We start from the raw sequence: 15,721 nt of genomic DNA on the forward strand, positions 1-15,721 counted from the left end.
GGTGGCTCAGTTGGTTAAGCGACTGCCTTCGGCTCAGGTCATGATCCTGGAGTCCCTGGATCGAGTCCCGCATCGGGCTCCCTGCTCGGCAGGGAGTCTGCTTCTCCCTCTCCCACTCCCCCTGCTTGTGTTCCCTCTCTCACTGTGTCTTTCTCTGTCAAATAAATAAATAAAATCTTTAAAAAAAAAAAAAAAAAAGTTCCTAGGCACTCATGGCTTTTGTTTGTTCATTTCTTCTTACAATGAATATTTATTGAGCACTTAGGCTAGCACTGACGAAGCATTATGCTAGGTCCTGAGAGTGTAGCAATAAAGAAGGTGGGCCTGAGCCCGTTCTCATGAAGAAGATTTAGTGTTGTAGAATGGATCATAAATAAGTACCTTGAAAATAATAAAATATTATTTAGGAATATGTATATGTGTGTCTGAGGAACTGAAATAAAGGTGCCCATGGCTAGAGAGTCCAGTGCCACAGGGCCAAAGTGGGAAGAGAAGAGATCAGAGGGGGAGGCGAGGCCAAATCACATACCACACCTCACAGGGTGGGGCAAGGAGGTTGGCTTTTCTTTTGCTGTGATGGAATGCCATTGAAAGAGTTTAAGAAGAGGATAATACAATTTATGTTTTAAAACGATCCTTCTATCTGCTCTGTAGAGAACAGATGATAAGGGAAAAGTATTTGAGGCAGATTCTTCATTGCTCTCTTACTGCTGTAGGGTAGACAATTCAAGACAACCCGCAAGAGGACAGGGGTTCATGTGTGTAATGGAATGATGACAAAGTCCTGGTTTTTTATTGATCTTTCATGTGTGCCATGAACATTGCCTTGCCTCTGTTCCCTGAGCTGCTGTTTTCCCTCTCCTTCCCAATCTGTTATATCTACACGCTGCATCTCCTTTACGAAATCTTTTTCGATCGTTATAATTTTTTATTTCCATAAACACATATTTAAGAACAAATAATTACTTATAATAATATGTACTACTAATACTTGCTGTAATAATAATATAATAATTGGGGCTGATTCCACCTATCCTAACAACTGAAGCATAAGATAGTGTTCTTATGTACAAATAATAAAGACTCAAGAGTCAATATATTGACCACCTGCCAGCTAGGGGAGCCAGGGTCTGAACCATGGGTTTTCCAACAGAAAAGCTCCTATTTGTTTCACTACGCTAAGCTGCCCTTTTAATCAAGAATGTATTCTTTTTTGCTAATTAACAGGGATCTTGGCAGAATTGACATCAAAGAAAAGAATGCTTCTGTATATGCTTGCAAGTGTTGGGTATCAGTAGGTAGAAGTTATTGTTTTAACCAGGGCTAACATGCTCACTCTTACAAAATATGCAATAGACTATGAATATGAAATATCAGAGCCTTCTTTCAAGGGACCAGCAAAGAAAGGACCACAGAGTAATGATTAATAAGATGGAGTTGTGTTAGTGCCTTTTCAAACAACAAAAGTCTATCCAGTTTGTGAATACAGTATATAAAACTGCCTCGGGCATCACTATCTCCTTATATTAGAGGAAACGATAGCCATAGAATTACACAATTGCCAAAGCAAAACAGATCAGAGAACAAACTGTCAGTTTCTCCCTTTCATCACCCCATCCCTCCATGGCCACATAAGATAGCAGGGGTATAAGAATCATGCACGTACATTTTCTATAAAGACTGATTTGCACATTTCCTGAAGAGTTCTTGAATCCAGAGTGGTGGATTTCTCTTATTGCACTATGCCAGAAACCTCTTTCAGGCCAAAGGGAGTAAATTATGGTACCTTATTTTCTTCTTGGCTGTTGGATTTTGATTATAATCTTAGCCCATTGAGGTAAACAGAGATTGCTTCTGAGTCATTAATAACTGGAGATTGATTTTCATAGGAAGACTAGAGGGAATGTTTATCAATCAGTCCCTTTGTAAAATCGAATTGCCTACTAACTTTGATTTTGTATTAGCACATAATGGAAGAATTAATTCAAACAATGTCCGATTTCAAAATAGATTTCACTTTAAACAGAGAATGGTTGAAGAATATAACCACTCTAGACAATTTAAAATGAAATTAAAAATATTCTACTTCATCTATGTAACAAAAGTGGATCTATGTTGTAATTTAAAAGGATGGGAAAAAGTGGGTGAAAATGTATCCTCTATTTTGAATTGCAGAATGTTTTTATATTTCCTTAATGTTCCTTTTCTACGGGTTTCTCACTTTTGCTATTGAAAAGTTGCATAATTTGGATTCATCTAAATAACTTATAGTCAGTTTTCAGAAACACTTATCTGATGTATGAAAACCTTATGAGTATTTTGAAACATGTTATGTAAAACCCCAAAGCTATGTTTTTTTCACCAGTATAAAACTGGATGTTGAATCCAGTTGAAAAAATGAGTTGGTTATTCTATCAGATTTGACAAATCTTTATTATATGTGATTACTCACAATGTGTCCTAATTTGATTACATTTAATATAATAATTTTAATGTTGATCATAGCCACTTTGCATAATATAACAGCTCATATTCATTTAATGCTTTGATTTACCATTATTGAGCTACTATAAAATTTTAGAAGATACATTAAATAAATGCTGCATATTTTTTAAACAATAATGTGAAAGATTGTATTTCGAAAGAGAACCTACTACATATGAACCTTCTACTACTGCATTGCCATATGAAAAATGGAATACTCAGTCATCTAATTGTTTGGACTGTATAACATTAGATACCAAGATATTAAGGAACAATGAAATGTTACGAAGTATCAACATGATGGAATTTTTATTTTACTCTTTACTTAGATTTTGGTTATCATTTAGAAATAGTATTGTATTTAAATTTAGTTAAACATCTTTTTTTTCATTTTGCATTCCTTATGCTGGGCCTTTCATTCCTTAACTATTTTTTGAAACACCATTATTTAAAGCGAAAAGCACAACTCTATCTTCGTGTTTGAAGGGAGCAATGATTGTTAATCGGGGTTGGGGTTTTGTCCCCACGGGAACATTTGGTAATGTCTGGAGACATCTTTGGTAGTTGTCAATAGGGCCAAGTTTGAGAAACACTGAAGCAGAGAGGTATTAAAGAAACTTAATGCTAGAGAATGCAATAAAGATGAGCCAAAAATAATGTAAGCATTAAGAAGTTAGCACCGGGCTCTGTTTGGTTAACAACTTGTCTTGTACATTATAGAAACTCAATTGTTCCCTGAAGATTTATTCAGTTTTTGTATATAAAAGGACACAAGTAATTATTCTTTTCTATACCCAAATAAGTTAGTAATCATTGCTGTAGGGCAACCTAGGCTAGTCAATGTATGGGAAGCATTTTTAGAATTATGTTTATGACACACTTCAGAATGCATATAAGTGAAGAGTTGAAATACGTTTCAGCTTGCTCTAGAATAAGGGACATATTAAGATGGATTTGGAAATACATACACATAGCCATTTTATTATACTGTAAAATTACTGCTCATTCTTATGGAAAGGTAAAATTTGTGGAAAGGCCCTTTTTGCAATTTTTAGCCATAAATGACAGAATTTTCATATACCCCAGGCACTAATATTACTTATAAATTTATACCATACACCACTTTTACTTAAACTTTTTTTTTTTTTATTAAGGGGCGTGATCAGAGTCAAAACCATATGCTGTGGCTTTTGCCCTATGGAACTCTCAAATATACTGCAGGAATAATTATTCTTACTTAATGGAGTTACCGAAGAGAATGTGGTGCTGGCTGGTAAGACATATGTAATCTAATGAAAACCCTCTGTAAATCCTCTAAAGGCTTGTGTTAAGAGTTTTGAGTTTTGTGGGTTTTTCTCTTATTAAAAGACTAAATAGCAGTTGAAATCTCTAAGAGAAATAAATGGATGCTAAGGACTCAAAAACTTTCCTTCTGAGGGGATTCTATCATAAGTGTATAATACAGAGTTTGTTCCTTTGGGAAATCAGTGTCTTCATGAACAGGAAGGAGGGAGAGAAACACAGAGAGAGAGAGGGAGAGGGAGATTTTTATTATATTTCTCAAAAATATATCATGTCAAAGTTTTGTTTATTTGGAAACTAAAACATAAATTTAGATCTTCACCATTTTCTTTGATTAGCCTCCTAAGTGTCTTTCTACTCACAATCTCTTCTCTAGCCCGTTCTTCGGAGCTTTGTTGTTCGTTTGTTTGTTTTGTTTTCAAAAGCACAGATCTGGAGATGCCTGTCCCCAGCCTGAAAATATTTGACCCCCTTAGCATGGCAGAAACATTCTTTTAAAATCTGCTCCCTACCCTTTTTTGCCAATTACGTTCCCACCACTCACGCACTATCCACACGTATCTCCCTATGTCTATAAATGTCATGATTTTTTATGCTCTTCTTTCCTGCCTTTCTAGTTGGGTAATGTGAAGGTCTTTCAAATGGCAAATCTATAAAAATCTTCTCTAATCTTTCTTTGACTTCATATCCCTATATTGTTAAAAGAATTTCTAGGGGCGCCTGGGTGGCTCAGTTGGTTGAGCGTCTGACTCTTGGTGTCAGCTCAGGTCATGATCTCAGGGTCGTGGGATTGAGTCCTGCATTGGCTCTCTGCTTAGGGAGGAGTCTGCTTCTTCCTCTCCCTCCTCCCCGGCCCTCCCCCTGCTCTCTTCCTCTCTTTCAGATAGATAAGTAAAATCTTAAAAAAAAAAAAAAAAAAAAGAATTTCTACACACCTATATTAAACAATCTACCACACTCTACTAAAATTTTGTATTTGAGTATATATTTTCTCATCAACTGCTACATCTGTGAAAGAAAGGGCATATGTTATTAAACTTTGTATCCCTACTGCTATTGCCTGGTATGTAAGTGTTTTAAAATTCAAAGGTGAACCACCTATAAGAAATGTTAGAATTAAAAGGACTAACCAAACCAAGTCTGTCAAGGCAAGGATGTGGAAGAACTAGAACTCCCATACACTGCTGATGGAAAAGGAAAATCGTACAAAGCCTTTGGAAGAAAGTTTAGTAATTTCTTAAACAGTTAAGCATATGCTTATAAATAACTGCCATTCCCCTCCTGGATACTTACTCAAGCATATATCCATACAAAAACTTCTACATGAGTGTTCATACCAGCTTTAATGTCCATCAACAGATGAATGGATAAACAAACTGTGGTGTACCCAACACAATGGAATATTTACTTACAGTAATACAAAAGAATGAACTATGGAGAAATGCAATGATGTAAATTAATCTCAAAATAATGTTAAGTAAAAGAAGCCAGACAAAACCTAGTACATGTTGAATGGATCAATTTTAATTTGATATTAAGATACACTTAAAACTCTTAAAATGCAAACTTCTATCGTGACAGAAAGTAGCTTTATGTGTGGTTGCTCGGTCAGGCTGAGTTGAGTACTGGAGAGTTGAGGAAAGGGTTAGAGAAAAGGGTTATAAAGGAGATTTGAGGGGAGTCTCAGGGTCCTAGATATATTCATGATCTTAACTTTGGTGATGGTTTCATGTGAATAAATATATGGATAAACGTACCAAATGGCATATTTTAAGTATGTACAGTTTTTTCTGAGTTAGTTGTACCTCAATAAAGTTTTTTTTAAAAAAGAAATAAAATTAGAAGGTGAAATCATGATGAAAAGACATTTTGCAAGTAATTTACAAAGTAGATGCTACTACATTTCTTAGGGTGGAACTGGGTAAGTATTTATATTTGTTGACATAATTTGACCATATATACTCTCCTTTTTCAAGAACTCACAGAATTATCAATTTCAGATATTATAAAGTCAAACACTACTCCATTAAATAATATATATTCTTCTCTGTTAATCAACATATGATTATTTAATATCTATATTTAATGTGGTGTGCTGTAATGGGTAGAAAAATTAAACTGAGCATAAGTCTTATATTTCTACCATGGCCACTATGTAGCCCATGAGCAGATAATTTAACCTTTTTGCCGGATCCGTAACTTTTTTGGGCATTAACTCTTCATTTTGTAAAATAAGGTTGTTGGTGTGGAGTGAAGACAGTTCAACAAATACTGAGGTAATTTTTTACAAAAGCACTTGGGAAAGATGTTAGTGGTGGAAGTTTTAAAAGATAAACTGAAGGACATTGAGATTTTTAAGTTTATTTGATCAAACATCGATTTGAATCAGGCAGCACCAAACTCAAGGTAGGTGAGGGCATGCTGTTCCAGCAGGAGGGTGGGGAAAGGCTTTTGTAGTGCAGTGTTGGCTCATGACCTTGGGGGCTTCCTGGGTGAAATCTGAAACTGGCCATTGTACTTGAAGGGCAAGGAGAAACTATAGAACAAGGCAGACCACTGAAGGTTGGTGGGTAGCAGGTTTAATAAGCAAGGGAACTAATACATGAGGCTGATCTCCAGTAGCTGCAAGATGAGTAGATCTCCACACCCTGCTAGAATCTTGAAAGTTTATATAGAGGCTATAACTGAGTTTAGTCATGTACATGGCCCAGGTAATCTCATCAATACATTACTCTCTCAAGGCTGCATATTTAAAAACAGCTCCCAGGGACTTCCTAATGTTGACTGGAGCAGGCTATTCTAAAAAGCAAGTAGGAATGGGGTGATCTGGAAAAGGTGCAAATCACCAAGGGCCTTGAATGCCATCATTAAGAGGTTTAGATTTGTGTTAATAGAATCATGTTTCAGAAAGCAAGTTCATGACACTCTGCACTTAAGCAAAGCCACAGAGTAAACATGAAAAATCTTTTACTCTACCTAGTCTGGAGAACACTGATCCTCAAGACCGAGATAAAGCACAGAGTTGGATCATCTGGTTTATAGGAAAGGTGATTAAACCCAGTGTACACATTATTGATTTTGAGGTACTAGTGGAATGATTAGATACAAAAGACCATTGGGCAATTGATACTAAAGTTGTATGTATATATTATGTATTTGATACTAAGAATTTTAGGCTAAGTCCAAAGCTAGAGAGGTTTACTATGAATAAAAAAAATATGCTATTTATTGATGGTTTATGATACACAATTGTTAAAAAAATGCCCAATAATTTTATATACCCACTAGCTCATGTAAATTCTCATAAGATTCCACTGAGGTAGATTTTGTCTCCTTGATTGGTTTTAACTCACATCACTGACCTTGAAAGGTGAGAGTGAGCCAAGGCTCAGGCTTTGACCCTCTTTTCTCTTCTGACTATACTCATTCCCTAAGTGATCTTGCATCCAATCTTGCCTTGAAGCACAACCTTTATGTTGAAGACACCAACATAAATGGAGTGGGCTGGACTTTCCGAGAACTTTGCATGTCTATTAGATACCTTGAACTTAACATAGTCAAAGGCAAATCTTGATTTTACTTTCCTCACCCACATTGCCTTCTACTCTTGCATATCTCAGAAAATGGTAACTCCATCCATTCAGTTACTGAGGTAAAGCAAAACAAAACAAAAAGAAGCTATTCTATACTTATTTTCCTCTCTCACACTGCCTATCCAATCCATAAGTAAATGCAATAAGCTCTACCTTCAAAATATATCCAGAATTCATCCATTTCTCACCACCTTTACTCCTACTATTCTGGTAAAAAGCAACATTGTGGCTCACTTGGATTAATACATTGTTCCTCAAATAGTCTCCTTTCACTCTTGCCCCGTTGCAGCCTATAATCCATATAACAGAGTGTTCCTTTAAAACATATGTCAGACCATGCTGTTCCTCTGCAAATAATCCTTAGAATAAAAAAAACAAAACAAAACAAATTCTTTAGCAAAATGCCTAATAATCTCTCTAACCCCATCTAACTTCTCCATCCCTTGTTCTAACTAGAGATATATTTCTTGCTATTTCTGGAACTCACTGAGCAGGCTTAACCCTCAGGGCATTTACATTTGGCTGTTTCTTTGACCTGGAATGCTCTTCTCTCTTACATTTCCAGAATTCACCCCTTCTCTATCTCTAGGTCGCTGCTCAAATGTCACCTGATCAAAGAATCTTTACTTAACCTTATATAAAAAGAAATTTAAAAAACAACAAAAAACAAGCCTCTCAATCCTGTCACTGACACACAGTAGGTGTTCAAAAATACTTGCATGGATACTCAATATTTCAAAGAGTAGTCTGTATATTGAAAATGAGGACCATGTGGCCTAAATGAAGTTTCTAAGTTTCATATCTGATAAATTATAGGACTGGAATTTGAATCCAATTCTTTCTGACTCCAAAACTTTAGTTGTTTTATGGGGATTTAAATCTTAATGTTGACTTGAAAATCTTCAAAGAAAACATTTGAAACTATAGGAGGAGATGGGATTATATAATGGCTAGACCATATAAGATGGACCAGGGATAGACACTAGACCATATAGATGGCCCAGGGATAGACACTGGAGGAAGGATTCTTAATCATTTTCAGGTCATGGATTCCTTTGAAAATTGGACAAAACTCTTTGGCCCTCATTCCGCAAAGCACATGTAAGCACGTACCATTATCTTGCTTAATATTGCATGCAATTTATAGACTCGATATCATGCTCTAGCTGAAAGGGACAGAAGATAGTAGAAGAGGGTGGGATTGCAGATAGTTTGTGCAGACCAGTGTTTGGGAATTTTGAGAACAAATGTAAAGGGGTGGCCTTCCCAATCTAAAGTTTATGATTCTGACTTCTCTGTTCATGCCTAAATTATTGAAACACTATGTTCCCATCGAGTCAAGATAGAAGGGACAAAAGAGATCTTCTATCACCCTCATTTTGCACATGAAACAGCAGGGGCCAGATGGCCCCAGTGGCATGCTTGTGTGCCTCCAACTGGCTAGTTGCAGAGCAGAGATTAGATTTCACATGTCATGAATCAAGGCCCCTGCTCCTTTTACCATACCATGTTGCCTCCTTAGAAGAATGGGGTTGTCCTCCTGTGCTTCTTAGCTGTTCTTGAGGTGTTTCTGTATATAAGTTATTGGTGTTTTTCTTCATCAAAATGTATATTGAATATAGATGATGGACAATGTTTTGCACTGGAATTATTCTTTTGTATTGCTGAAACATGCTGAAAAGTCATTTTGTAACTAACTCATGGTTAGTTTGAGAAATTGGTTAGCGATAGCTGATGAAAAATATTTGATGGTTAAGTGAGAGCTTAAAAATCTAGACAAGGATTAAAATACTAGTGCAAGAATTTCATTCCATTTTCCAACTTACTTTAATCTGCAGTTTGGTTTTCAGTGTGCAGATGGCTGAAATGGTGCAAGATTGTGCCATTGTCTAGTCCCTTCCAAAGATGTCAATTGTGCAATTATAAAGAATGTTACACATTCAAGATCTTTGTAGCAAAATGCCTGTATATTCATTCATTTGGAGAAACTTAAATAATATCTAAAATCTTCAAGATCTGATGGTAATACTGAGGCACAATTAAATAATTAATTCATGTATTTATCTATTTGACTATCCATCTATCCATTCACCCACTAATTTAAAAAGGTTTTTGCGAATAAAGTGGAAATCCTCATACATTATTTATGAGGTCTCTTAGCGTGACTGACAAGACTACCCAGAGTGCTAATGGACTCTCTGCTCTAGCTTATCAGTTAACTAGTGAAGTTTAACACGAATGGTGTCAGCTTTATATTTAGAGAGTAACTGCATAAACAAAAGAAGCCACTAGGAGAACCTTGTTTTAGAGTTTTCACCTCATTTAAATTCTTAATTTGTCCCTTCAGTTTAGAAAAGACAATTGCAATGTGGTCCTGCTTCCAATTAATGAGTTTCAGAACAGGATTAGGTTTGCCTCACTCAGTCTTTCCAAAATAGACTAACCTTGAATCACACAAACTCCAAGAAAAGGTAAATACTCTGTTCTGATTCAAATTAACTTCAACAGAGAAGACAATCCTAGGTTGTTTGTTTTATTATAGCCCGAGCTAAGAGTCCTAAAAGTTAAAGTTGATAAAACAGACATTTTTTTGTTTGAAAGTTAAAAAAAATATATTAGTTTGGCATACTTGTTACTGTTATTCAGTTTTTTTCCTGCTTATCTCATGTTTTCTGTTTCTAGTTATTCAATAACATAGTAGCAGTAACTAATAGCTTGTATTACTCTTGTAAGATTGAAAATACTTGGCTGATTTTGTTATTTGGAGTTAAATCAATCCTAAGGAGCCAGTTATAAAAAAGCCCCTAATATATCAAATATCTTAAGCATATTGTGAGATTATAAAAGGAATAAAGTTGTGTATATATTTGTAAAATCACTTTAAGGATATCCATTCCTCTATAATCACTTTTTGGGGATTTCATAGAAATCAGGACATCTGAAACTATCATAATCTAGTTTCCCTTTTCATGAAGGTAGTCATCCATCTCCCCTTGAAGCCATCCCCACATTCACATCCAAAATAAAAACTACATGTGGGGGGAACCAAGATGGCATCCTTTTCTATCTTAGTCCATTTTTTGGCAATATTTTTAATGTACTGCCACCTGAGTCTGATTTATTTATTCCTGAATTCTTTGACTTCAAAAATATTCTGATCATGCTGATAAGCACATGTACATTCTAGTCCCTTCCAAAGATAAAATTAAACTCATACCCTATTTATATAAGAGATGAATGCAATACATCTGTTGGTGTTTAATTACGAAACATCAGGGTTTTTTTTTATAAGCAACAAGGAAATTCATTGATCTAGGGTCAAATTATTCCTGTCATTAAAAAACATTGATTTTAAAGTTTTGTTTCACATTAGTTACTCAGCCTGGGTTAGGGCAATAAACACAGCTGTAAGTGAAAATATGTTTGAATTAAAACAATTAGGCTTGATTTTCTTGTGTCTTGCATCTCACAGCAGGTATTCAAGCACAGCCAAAACTTGGATGTGCTGACACCTGTAATCAACACAAACGGTCTCTTTCAAACTAACAAATCATCCCTCCCAGTGGAAGTATAAACAAAACCCTAATTGGAGATTTTGCTAACTATTCTCCCCTGCTGTGAATACTAGTTAGTGTCTAGTGTTTAAGCAGTAACCTCAGCTATAATTTATAATTGCCAAAAGATAAGAGCTAATTCTCTCCATTCAGTCAATGTAACTATGTGTGCTTAAATTGAGCCTATACCATTCAATGATCAATTACCAGCTGGTATCAAACATTTTGAAACTATTTTTTAATTGCAAGGAGGCAAATAATAATTAACACATGTAGTGCTGATAAAGTGCCATACTGTCCTAAGCACTTTTACATATATTAACTCATTGCTCTTCACTAAATACATTTGAGGTAGATACTGATATTATTCCCAATTTACAGCTAAGGAAATTGTGGCTATGTAGTGGTTTGTTCTAAGCATCACAGCTACTAAGCAGTGTAGGTAAGATTTGAATTCAGGTTGTCTGTGTTCAGGGTAGGGGCCTTGCCTTCGTCACTAAAAAATAAAGATGGAAATAAATAAAAATTAGCTCCTATCCCATTTTAGACAATTGAATTGAACACATATGCTGGTGAGATCCTTCATGCAAACTTCCAAGATCACCCAGGGAAGGGGTTCATGGATTCTGAGATCCATAGTTTGCAAGCAAGGCGTATCTTTGATTAAAACAATTGATTGTTGGAAATCAACGAAATCTAAGTGCACAATGAATTAACACAAATGAGAATCAAAAGTGGTACTAACTCAATAATCAATATGTGCATCATTTCAGGAAATATTTCTTCCTAAATCACACAAGAATGTAACTTTTCCCTTACTTCTTAATGTGGTTATTGATGTGCCTTAACAGCTACATTCTTCTGTTCCCTAAAGTATTGGGCTATAAATTAAGAACCTTTGAAATTTTCATTAATTCTTTCAGATATTATACTAGTGTAATCAATTTAAATAGTGCTACAATTTTATCCAGAGCCTCCTTTACTTGTTTAAAGGCTTGCTACTCCCCTGAGGCTATCAACCAGCATCAGTAACACTTGGCAGCTTGTTAGAGATGCAGAATCTCAGGCTGCAAAACACAGACCTATTGGATTAAAATCTGCACTTTAAGAGGATAACCCAGGTGATTTGTGTGCAAATACAGTTCAAAAAGAAGTGGTTTAAGCCACTCTATTTAAAGATGGGGAAAAAGCTGAGGTTTCAATTACCATTAGGTTAAGTTTTTAAGAATTGGATATATTCCTCTCTTCTGTTTGTACAATAGAAAAAGGGTAAATAAATCTTAGCAGAAAATGTATTATGACTATATAGGTTATTGGATTAATGAGATTTGTATTTTCTTTTTTACTTTTATTTTATTATTATTTTCAGAAATGTTAGGGGAATAAGCTAGTTAAGTGTGGGGTGTTAATTATGTACATCTGTGGTTTTATTTTATTTTATTTTTTTTAAGTTTGCCATAAATTATGCAGTCGAGTTTCCCACATTTGGGGAAATCGCAGGGGTCAGCACATCCGGAGTGCAATGGATAAGCCTCGCCCTGGGAAAACCACCTTCGTGATCATGGTTTTTTTTTTTTTTTAAGTACATCTGTGGTTTTAACATCCCCGATATCGTTTTTATTTCTTGAAACCCATCCCATATCCATTTCAAGTCTTTGTGGTTCAGTGGGACTAAAATCTAAGGGTGGGTCTTAGACCCTGGCTTAGCCAATAAGAGTCTATAATGATTGGTAGCACGTGACCCCCACATTGACCAATGAGAGCATTTCCTAGGGCTTTTCCCACCTCCCTGTGCAGTACCTGGAAGGCTGCTCCAGTTTGCTGGGATGGTGAGCGCTAAGGGCCAAGAAGCCTGGAGTTTCCATGGATCATCATTGCCACTCTAAGGGTGGGGGACGCTGCCTGAGAATGAAACCTATAGAGAAAAAAGCAAACCCAAGAGGCAGATTCAGACACCTGGATCCAGTTACAGCTTTGGATCCATCACATGGACTTTCCAGGTATGTGAGACAAGTCTATTTTTTAAATTGAGATATAGTTGACATATAAGATAATATTGGTGTCAGGTGTACAACATAATATTTGGTATTTGTATATAATGAAGTGACTCTAGTTAACATCTGTCACCATACATAGTTATAATTTTTTCTTCTCATGAGAACTTTTAAGATTGACTCTCCTAGCAACTTTCAAACATTTAATCCATTATTATTAACTACAGTCACCATATTGTGTATTACACCCCCAAGACTTATTTATTTTATAACTGGAATTTTGTACCTTTTGTCCCCTTACATCCATCTCCCCTCAGCCACCAATCTGTTCTTTATATCTTTGAGCTTGGTTTTTTGTTTGTTTGGATTCCACATGTAAGTGAGATCATATGGTATTTGTCTTTTTCTGACTTATTTCACTTAGCATGGTGCCCTCAAGGTCCATTCCTGTTGTCGCAAATGGCAAGATTTCCTTCTTTTTTACAACTGAATAATATTCCTGTGTGTGTGTGGGGGGGGTGGTGCGCACACACACACATCTTTATCCATTCATCTGCTGATGAACACTTAGGTTGTTTCCGCATCTTGGCTATTGTAAATAACGCTGCAGTGAACCTGGGGGATGCATATATCTTTTTGTTAAGTGTTTTTGTTTTCTTCAGGTGAATACCCAGAAATAGAATTGCTGGGTCATATGCTAGTTCTATTATAATCTTTTGAGGAACCTCCATACTGTTATCCTTCAGGGCTGCACCAATTTACATTGCCACCAACAATGCACACATGTTTCCTTTTCTCTGCATCCTCACCACTACTTGTTACATTTCTTGTCTTTTTGAGAGTAGCTATTAAGTGATGGTTGATTTGGATTTCCCTAGTGATTGGTGATGTTGAGCACTTTTTCATGTATCCATTGGCCATCTGTTTGTCTTCTTTGGAAAAATGCCTATTCAGATCCTTTGCTTATGTTTTAATTGGACTGTGTTTGTTTTTGCTATTGAATTGTATGAATTCTTCATATATTTTAGATGTTACCCCTTCATTTATTTCAGATGTACGATTTGCAAGTATTTCCTCCCATTTGGTAGGTTGCCTTTTCCCTTTGTTGATGGCTGTAGATTCTCAATGTAGCTATTCTCTAGTTTCTAAAAAGATGTTTCCCATTTTTACATCTATTTATTTAATTGATAATGTGTTTGTATCTTAGCTTACTCCCAAAATACTTTAAGGTGACTTACTAAGACACAAGTGTAGACTTTGTGAGCTATATATCATTTTTAAGATTTTATTTATTTATTTGAGAGAGAGAGCACAAGCAGGGGCAGTGGCAGGCAGAGGGAGAGGGAAAAACAGGCTTCCTGCTGAGCAAGGAGCCCAATGCAGGACTTGAACCCAGGACCCTGGCATCATGACCTGAGCCGAAGGGAGATGCCGAACTGATTGAGCCACCCAGGCGCGCCCCTTTGTGAGCTTTAAATATGAAGGCACACTGCCTATATTTGCAGTGTTGCCTGTCTTTAGCTGTGGGAACTTGGTCAGATGACTCCTCTTTCCTGTCTGTTTCCTTGTTTGCACAATATGGATGCTACCATCATCCTCTATACCTCTTAGGGTAATTAAGAGGAGTCATTGATTCATATTTTAACTGCTTAGTATAGTCCTAGCATATGATAAGTGCAATGAGCTGTAGGTACTGCTCATATGCAACAAAAGAGTTTGTATAAAATTAATTCAAAATAAGCAAGGAACATGGGAGAAAGCAAAATAAGGATTAAAAATGAGAATATGTCAGGTGGAAATTAAAACCATAAAACATGTGTTACAAAATCCTGCACCTACCAGAAGCAAGCCCAAATTTTGGCTCTCAGCATCTTAGTTGCCAAAGCGGATGTCGAAGTGGAGACCATCAGTTATTTGATTCATAACCCAAAATGAAAACTGTTTTATATTTATATTATACTCTATATTATACTGAATATTCTTATGAACAATAAAATTGCCAAATAATATTTAAACAAAAAATTATGTGCCACAATTTACCTAGTATATACCTTTTACTTTACATGTAGTTTGTTTCCAGTTTTTACATAACCAAATTTATAACTGAGATATTTTTTGCATAATTTTTTATTATTTATTTATTTTTTTTTAAAGATTTTATTTATTTGACACATAGAGAAAGCGCATAAGCAGGCAGAGGGAGAGGGAGAAGTAGGGAGACTGATGCAGGGCTGGATCCCAGGACCCTGAGATCATGACCTGAGCTGAAGCTAGATACTTAACTGACTGAGGTTAAGCATCTAGCTTAACCAGGCGCCCCTGTATATAACTTTTTAATGTGTTTACTGTCATTTGTTTTGGCTCGTATCACCAAAATTGAAATTGAGGTCAGAGGGTTTAAGCATTTTAAGATTTCTAATAAAAAATAGTGTACTTGTAAATACTGCAAAGAGTCTACTGGATACAGAAATATTTTCTCTAATCAACTCATCAGTACATTTTGACTTTCAGGTAATTAGCTATGGATATACTTGTTAACACTGAAAGTAGTTTGCATTTGTAATCTTTGTAGTTCGAGACCTCGTGTTGCTGTATCCATACCATCACCAGGAAAACTATTCACGACAGATATCTTACCAGTGGCAGTCCAACAATTAATTTTCTACATGAAGTATTTTCCTTTAACACATACTAAAATAACATTTACTGAATACCCTATTTTTCTTAGAAGAGTTTAAATGTGTAGCATTTCATCTTTTTGACTGCATTAGTAAATGTTCAGAAAGAAACACAA

General features: G+C 35.7%; 1 pseudogene; it reads right to left on the reverse strand.

Annotated features, from left to right (window-relative positions):
• Positions 1-12,383: 12,383 nt before the first annotated feature.
• On the reverse strand, positions 12,384-12,519 carry LOC115938390 (U1 spliceosomal RNA; annotated as a pseudogene).
• Positions 12,520-15,721: the final 3,202 nt, after the last annotated feature.

The sequence above is a fragment of the Leptonychotes weddellii genome, chromosome 5, assembly GCF_054177405.1.
Source record: "Leptonychotes weddellii isolate Sample4059 chromosome 5, ASM5417740v2, whole genome shotgun sequence".
Taxonomy (NCBI): domain Eukaryota; kingdom Metazoa; phylum Chordata; class Mammalia; order Carnivora; family Phocidae; genus Leptonychotes; species Leptonychotes weddellii.